The following is a 9,062-nucleotide window of genomic DNA, read 5'->3' as shown; positions in this document are numbered from 1 at the left end:
GCACAGGTAGGGCCCTGTTCACCTTTGTTCAACAAAAAGTAAGCCCCTCAGGGCAGCAACCACATCAAGTTGGGCTGGGAGCCTCAACTCTCTCCCAAATAAAGGCCCTTCTCCTGTCTTAGAAAGTGGACAAAATGAGATCCAAAATGTACAACAGATACTGTAAAATGGGAAGAAACTTCAAAAGGAAAGAGAAACTGAGATGGGGGAATGAAGAAAAGAAGAAAGGGAAAAGCAAAAGAAAAAAAATATATATATAATATATGAAAGATAATTAAGACATACATACTACTAATTTCTCTTAGTTTATTGAAAAGAAAGGTTTGTGTTAATATTGTTTGGGCAATTAAATGCCAATTTCTTGTACTCTAAGCAACTAATTTAAAGATAACAATATGCAATGTATTAATCACTGTTAACCTGCTATTATCTTGTTTTGAAATTTTATTTTTTTCTCTTTAAAATAAAAAAATGGACATTTTTGCAGGCCTGTGTAAAGTGCTGTGCAAACTCAGCTTGGAGCACACACTGACAACCAGATTGTCGCCCCGCCCCCTCCTGCAGAGGAGTTTTGTAGCCACTGCGGACTAGAAGTAACTTCAAGCCATTTATTCTCACCAGAGTCCACACTTCGCTTTTATTTCTAAAAACTCATACAAGTGTTGCACCCAAGAGGGTCTCAATAAGACATCTGTTACACCTGAGAAATGCAAATGGGCTACTTTTTAGAAAGGAAGTGATGAAAGGAGAGTAGCACTACCAAGTTACCCTGAATTCAACATGCGCTGTGCTTACTGGATGTACATGTAGCATTCCCTCCCCTGCCACCAGCCCACCACAGGACCTGCTGGCCAGCCGTCCTCTGCATCAGTCAGGTAAGAGAGCAGATATTCCCAGGGAATCCTTGCCCCACAATCACTTGGGTGACCTAAAGGCTAAATTTAGGTGTATCTAATACCTATGGTCACTGAAACTAAAATGTTCAAAAAATAAGAAATTATATTAGCATGATTTAGTATGAGCACTGTTACAGATATGCAAATATGACTGTTATGATGGCAGGTCAACCTGAATGGAGTTAGAAATGCCCAGCAGGTTAGTGGACCACAGTTCTGGGCACGTCTGTGAGTGACTGACATCTAGATGAATAAATAAACAGGAAGGACCCCCCCCCCAGGATATGGGTGGCACCAACCAGTAGGCTCATAGCCTGGAAGAAATAAAAAGGGAAAGAAGAAGAAGCGCTCCCATTCTGTGGAGACTTCAGTGTTCACCATCACCTTGGGACATCAGTCTCCAGTTTCTTCAGCCTTCCAGTGAAGACGTTCACCGGCAGCTCTGCACTGAGCTTGACTGGTGCTGTGTCCTTGATTCCCACTTGTTCTGCGTCTTCATCATCTTGAGCTGAGCTGCAGGATCAGGCTGCAGGTACCCACTGTGGATCCTTCTACCTCTGATTCTACACACAACCATGGTGGACTCTCTAGACTCTGATCCTATAAGCCTGCCTAATAAATCCTCGTGCTTAATTAGACATATATTTTCTATTGGTTCCATTCCTGTAGGGAACCTTGATTAATATAGCAAGTATTCATCAACAGCTTATCTCTATAAGTTAACCTTTACAAATGGGTGTTTCATTCAAACAACCAATGCTTTTTCCAACAGGAGCTGCAGTTTATTACCCATAGGTGCTTGGGTCTATGTCCTCAGTCCTCTTTCCTCACATGTGCAGATTCTGCAACTTGCATTAGCATGGCCCACAATAACTCCCCAGATCAGCCCTGTTCTCGTCTCTTAATGTATACTTTGCCTTGTTGCTGTTCATATTGAGGGATTTGTTTATAGACCACTCTGTTAATGATAATGGTGAACAGAAACTGAATATCTTGTACCTGACACTACACACTTTCCCACATAATCCTCCAGTAACTCTGGGAGACAGATGCTATTATTGTTTGCATTGTCCAGTAAAATAACTGATGATCAGCCTTCCTTCACTGGAAGGCTGAAGAAACTGGAGACTGATGTCCCAAGGTGATGGTGAACACTGAAGTCTCCACAGAATGGGAGCGCTTCTTCTTCTTTCCCTTTTTATTTCTTCCAGGCTATGAGCCTACTGGTTGGTGCCACCCATATCCTGGGGGGGGTCCAAAATCAGACAACAAATACAGGACAGCATATTAAGAGCAAGCAACTGAGATGGGTGCATGGGCATCACCTGTGGTCCCAACACTTGGGAGGTTGAGGCAGAAAAATCACAAGTCTGAGGCCCTTCTAGACTGTAGAATGAGAACCTGCCTCAAAAAATAAAAATATGAAAAACAAGCAACTCTAGCTGCTATAATAGGCGAAACCCCAGTTACCGTATTTTAACACAAGTTTATTTCTCAGTCACATCCTAGCTCCTGGGCATTGATGGCCTCTGCTCATTGGCCTCTGGGCACTGGTGACGCTTGCACCTAGGCCATCATGAAACTTGTGGTATCTACTGCTTCTACCTCAGGGTAATAAAGGAGGCCCAGCAACCCCTAAGGGCCTTAGCCATTCTTCTCATAATCCAGAGACAAGAAGGAGTCATGTGGCCTTACCCTGCAACAGGGGAGGACAGGACACACAGGAAAACGTGGATATTTAGTAAGCTCTACTTCAATCCAAAGCCCACACTCTTGTCTTACCTGTCCTTAGCTACAGTATCAACAAAACTCCAACTGGAACTTTCTCTTGCTACCATTCAGGTTTTGATGGCCTTTGCTACATTGCACTACCGGTTCTCTAGTCTGTCTTACTCTGTTCTCCTGCCCTTCCACTTCGCTTTCCTTTCTCTTTTTCCCTCCAATCCCCTCCTCTTCTGGTTTTGTCTTCTGTGTATGTAACCCCACTCTGTGTGCAGAACCTCCTATCGCCTGCCTGGTGGGTGTGCCTTCTCTAACCATCTTGCAATTTACGTACATTCTTCTGCCTTGTCAGTTGCAGCATGTGACAATATTTGTTGGTTTGGGGGGGCTTCAAATAGTAACATTTTTAAAAAGAATATTCAAATAATATATGAGTATAAATTGATAGGCTCTGCTATAATCTGATTTCTCCACAAGGACAGCCACAGCATGTACATTCAAATATTTTTGTCTGCCTAACTAAAGGTAGTTCTCTTTGCAAAGTTAGGGTAATAGCTTAGATGATATTTTGTAATCTGAATTTTCTCCCATTGAATAATATGGTGATGTCATGAGTTTGTAGGCCAAATCAGATTGATCAAAGTCAGTGTTTTTAAGAACCATGTAGGTTTACATTGCACGGTATATCCTTAGATAATTTGCCAATCTCTTTTGAAGACATAGGTTGTTTCTCTTCTGCCATTATTAATAAAGCCTACACATGTTTTAAAAAGTCCTTTGTATGTATATCACCCAGTTCATCTTGTTATGTAGCATTTAATCTTTGCAGATCTCAAAAGGTAGTATAGCTCTTTGCTCAACACCACTTATTAGCTGCATCTTTGGGCATATTAAACCCCCGAGGCTGTTTCTCTGTCTGTTAAATGAATATTATGATAATGCCTACCTCACCTTACTTTTATTTGCATTAAATAAGATAAAAGTAACTTACTCAAGTTACACATTGAACATGTTAGCAAATAAAATACAGGTGTCTTATAAATTTGCAATTTTATGCTCATTAGTGAGATGAAACACCTTTTCTTATATTTAATTGCATTTCTTTGCAGTTATCTGAGTGGCTGTGTATATACTCCTTTCTATGTATAATATTTAGATTTCTTCATAGAGTCAGTATATTAGTCCTTTTCTATGAATTTAGGTAATATTTTACAGAAAGGAATTAATGATTTACTATTTACTTTTTGTGTGAAATAAGTTTCCTCAGAGGTGTCACTGGACACACATGATTAAAACCAAGGAAAAAAGGCTTTATACCTGTGACTTTTCCTCTGGAAAAGCCCCAAGTTTTAAAACTGTGTTTCCTTGTTTTGTTTCCCTCACTGAGGGAAGATGCCAACACCTGCACATCCCGTCACAGCAGCTGTCTCAGAATGGCATCTGCTCTCATTTGCTTCTGCCCTGTCCTTATTTGTCATGAAACACTTTTAATATCACCCCTGTGCCTGTCATGGCCACATAGCAGAAAGGCAAGCATCAGAGGTCACAAAAATGCCAAGTGGTCACAGCAGCCAATAAAGGAAAAGCAGATAGATCATCTCAACACAGTTAATCATTTTCTTCCTAGGTAGAGTACACTGCTTTCAGTTTTTAAAGAAAACGCCTATAAGCTTGCACTTTACTGTGACATATTTTTTAAACTTTACTTGTTGTTCTCTATATAACCAATTATCTTCTAATCACACAGAGAACACCCTAAAAAACCTATGTATCTGATCACTATGAGTAATGAAAGCAAGATAGTTATGGCAGTAAAAAAAATCAGGATACAAAATTAACATTTAAAAGTCTGTACTATTTCAACACACACATAATGAACAAGCTGAGAAAGAAATAAGGAGAAAGTCTATTCACAACAGCTTTCAAAAACATTAAAATACATATGACTCAATCTAACCCAGTAGGTAAAAGACCTCTACAATGAAAATTACATAACACCAAATAAAGAAATTGAAGAGAACACCAGAAGATAGAAAGACACCCCCCCCCTTCGTGGATTGGTAGAATTAATATCATTAAAATGACCATATTACCAAAAAGAACCTATACATTCCATGAAACTCCCATTAAATTCCAATAGCATTCTTTACAAAACTAGAAAAAAATACTAAAGTTCATACGGAAACATAAAAGATCCAGAATAGAAAAAGCAATCCTGAACAAAAATAGCAAGTCTGTAGCCATCACAATAGCTGATTTCAAATTATATTGCAAACCACAGTAACAAAAGCAGCCAATAGAATAGAGACCAATGGAATAGAATAGAAGGCACAGGAATAAAACCACACAACTACAGCTGTATAATTCTGGACAAAGCCAAAACCATGCCTTGGAGAAAAGACAGCCTCTTTAACAAACGGTACGGGAAAACTGGATACCCACTTGTAGAAGATTGAAACTTGATCCTTATCTCTCAATCTGTACAAAAGTTAATTCAGAATTGATCAAAGATCCAGGTATAAGACCTGAAACTTTGGAACTGCTAGAGAAAAACATAGGGGGCTGAATGTGGTGGTACACAGTTGCAATCCCAGCAATGAGGCTAGCCTGGGCCACATAGTTTAAGGACAGCTTTCACTATATAGGGAGACCCTGTCTCAGAAAAACAAAAACAAAGCAAACAAAAAAACCATAGGGAAAACACCTAAAGTTATAGCCACAAGCATAGACCTTTGTTAGTTTGTCACTAACAAAGGACAGTTGACTAAATAAAACAGTTTGTCATTACTGGGCATTGAACCTAGGACTTTTGCACTGAGCTTCATCTCCAGCCCCTCATCCCCTGAGAGAGAAAGAGAGAGAGTGTGTGAATCTTGATAAGTTGTTATGTGCCAAATGGCCTATCCTGCTTCAGCATCCCAGAGTGCTGGGATTACAGATGTGTGCCAAAAAATGTAGCTCCATCTAAGACTGTGTGAATAGGATGTAAGTAACACAAAATATAACACCACGAATCAACAAGTGGGACTACATCAAACTAAAAAATTTTTTGCATATCAAGGGAAACCATACGGAACCATGGTGATGTCACAAAAGTTCAAGAATAAACACATACCGAATGTAAGAAAATAGCCCAATCAATAAATGAACAAATGAAAAGGTCAGTGATGGAGAACCTTTTAGAGCTTCCAGTGATAACAAACAGCCTGCTGTGGTATATGTGCCATAGGTTCACCACCACTGGAATCTGTACTTCTCAAAAGAAAAGGTGGTATTAAGTATATGAAATAATATTTGACATATTTAGTCATTAGGGTAATGCAAATCAAAATTGTACTGAGATTTCATCTCATCGTGGTCAGAAAGACTCTCAAGAATAAAGAACAAAAATGAACATAAATGCTGGAAAAAGTTCAAGGATAAATAACCCTTCTACACTACTAGTGGGAATGCAAATTAGTATAGCCACTATGGAAATCAGTGTGGATGTTCCTCAAAATACTAAAAATAGCACTACAATATGGCACAGCTATACAATTCCCTTATATGCCTGAAGGAATTAAAGTGAGTATACCACAGTGATACCTACTGTGGAGAGTAAACTTAATTCTCAATTTGATTGGCTTGAGAACTGCCTAGGAATTAGTAAAGCATATTGTTAGGTGTGTCCAGTGGGTCATAGAAACATAACCTTGGATATCATATCTGGTCACTGGCCCCTGCTCTTCATCAGTGTTCCTCTGCTCTGCTTCCTGGGGTTGCCATAAACTGAGGAGCTCTCTTCTGCCATGCCACACTCTTCTGCCGTGATGTTTCTGCATTGCAGCCTGCCTGCCATGAACTGGATCCCCTGAAATGATGAGCCAAATCAAACCTCTCCTCCTTTAAGTTGTGGGTGTTGAGTGTTGTGTCTTACAAATGGGAAAGCTGAAGCATACAGAAAATTGTTATGAGAAGTGGTGTCATTCTTGTAACTACTTGACCATGTAGTTTAGAAGCCTTTGGAACTGGTTCGTGGGAGTTTGGAAAGGTTTGGAAATGTGGGCTACATAAGACCTAGAATGCTATAAGCAGAGCCTAAAGGGTAATTCTGATCAAAACTCAGAAGACCCAAATGCTCATAGGAATGTAGACAATAAAGGTCAGTCTTGGAAGGTTTCAGTGGTTATTGAGGACTCCATTGGCCTTTGGACTAAAGGTCATGTGTGTTACACTGTGGCAGAAAATATATCTCCATTTTGCCCCTTAATCTGGCAGAGGAAATTTTAAGATAGCCCAATATTCAGGCTGTGGCATGTACACTGATGGCTTCTTCTAGCCAGTTTCCTAAGAGATAATCAAAACATATGGTGACTTTTTAAAATTTTTAAACAATCACAATAAAAGACACATTACAAAGACTTTATAAATAAAATCCTAATTATAGAGGAACCATCACAAAGAATTATCAACTAGGATTTCATCTTATTATAAAGCTTTTGCACAGCAAGAGAAACCACAAACAGTGCAAAGAAAACCCACAATCTGGGGGGAAAATGTTTGCCAGCTGTTCCTCAAACAAAGGATTACTATTGAGAACATATAAAGAACTCAAAAAAATCAGACCTCCCATATTTAGAGATCCATTCCAAAAATGGGCATCTGAGATGAATACACGCTTCTCAGATGAAGAAATACAAACAGCAAACAAATATATGAAGAAATGTTCCATATTGCTGGTTTTCAAGAGATACAAATTAAAACAACACTGAGATTCCTTCTCATCCAAGAAAGAATGGCTATTATCAAGAAATCAACCAATAACAAATGCTAGAGCAGTTGTGGGGAAAAAGGAACCCTTCTCCACTGTTGGTAGGAGTGTAGAATGGTGCAACCACTGTGGAAATCAGTGTGGAGATTACTTTAAAAAGTAGGATTAGAGGTCCCACTTCAGGGTATTTTAAGCTATTCCACTTCTGGATATTTTCTCAGAAGAATTAATAACATCATATTAATTTCACACATTAATATGTGAAATTTGTGCATATATGTGCATCCATGTTTATAGCAGCACAATTTGTAATAGCAAAATCTTGAAAACAATCCAAATACCCATCAACCAAGGAATGGATAAAAAAGATGTGGTCTTTTTATACAGTAGAGTATTGCTCAGCCATAAAAAAGGTTAAACTGGAAATTTTTATAGGTAAATGGACACTATTCGAGTCCATACTCATAAGTGAAATAAATAGGACTCAGGTGTAAACATTGTCTTGTTTCCCTAGTGTTAGAAGCTGAAAGAATAAATAAGATGTTATAAATGTATATTAATTCTGGAAATAACGTCATGTTAGCATTCCAAAGTTTCTCTTCCTTTTCAAAATTGTTTTAATGATTTTGAGTCTTTTGGATTTTCATATCAATTTTAGAAAAGCCTGCCAATTAAAAAAATTAGAATTTTCATCCGCATTAGATTATTAGGTCAGTTTTAGGAAAACTGTCTCTTCAAGTGTTTCACCTTAAAATGTTTCTTGAAAACTTCAGTTTCTCTGTAATGTTTTCTAGTTTTCTGCATATAGGTCTTGTATATGTTGTGGTGAGCTTTATCACTGTTTCCTATTTTAATATTCTTGTAAACACTGTTTCCTGTTTTTATTTGTCACCACAAAGTAGAAGTACAGTTGCTTTTCAATAAACGTTATCTTGAATAAAAAGACACATTGCAAGTAATCTTCCTCTACGCCCTCCTCCTTGCATCGAACACGCTTATCCCACTGTTCTTGCCTCTTTCTGAAGCTGTTCTGGAAGTCCTAATTAGTATCTTTGTGAGGTGTGATCAAAAATTACAGTGCATGCTCCTGCCAAGTGCCATCCAACAGAAAGGCAGGCTCATAAAACATTATGGTGTCTCCTCATCCACATTTGTTCTTTGTGACTTTGGCTCTTTCCCCAAAGTCAAAATAACCATGAAAGGTAAGTGTTTTGAATTAATTTGGGACATTGCAGCAGTCACAACACTATAACTAGAGACACACAAGAAAGAAGACTTCCAAAAAAGCTTCAGAAACTGACAAGAAATTATAGGATAAAGAGAATGATGAGATAAGTATTTTTGAAGTGAAGAGAATTATTTGGATGGAGATTAATGGCAATGCATCTCTTAATATAATGAAATCTTAATTATTCATAGTATTTTTATCACATCATATAGAGTGAGAATTGAAAGGCACAAAGCAGAGAAGAAAAATTTGAAATACTTAAAAATTTTTTCCTCAAAGGAAGAATGTATAAAGTGAGGCAAAAGGAAGTGTAGTTGCTGAAGAAATTTGCGCCATTAAAAAGGAACCAACTACACTGTACAGGGATGAGAATTAAGGGCATCTCTGAAATCTGCAAGAACCCACTCTTTGCATGTTGAAAGGTACAAAAGTGATAACCTTTCACCTGAGAAGAGAGACCCTGGGC

This window comes from Chinchilla lanigera, unplaced genomic scaffold, assembly GCF_000276665.1.
Source record: "Chinchilla lanigera isolate Chin_1 unplaced genomic scaffold, ChiLan1.0 scaffold00032, whole genome shotgun sequence".
Taxonomy (NCBI): domain Eukaryota; kingdom Metazoa; phylum Chordata; class Mammalia; order Rodentia; family Chinchillidae; genus Chinchilla; species Chinchilla lanigera.
This window is presented reverse-complemented; position numbering follows the sequence as displayed.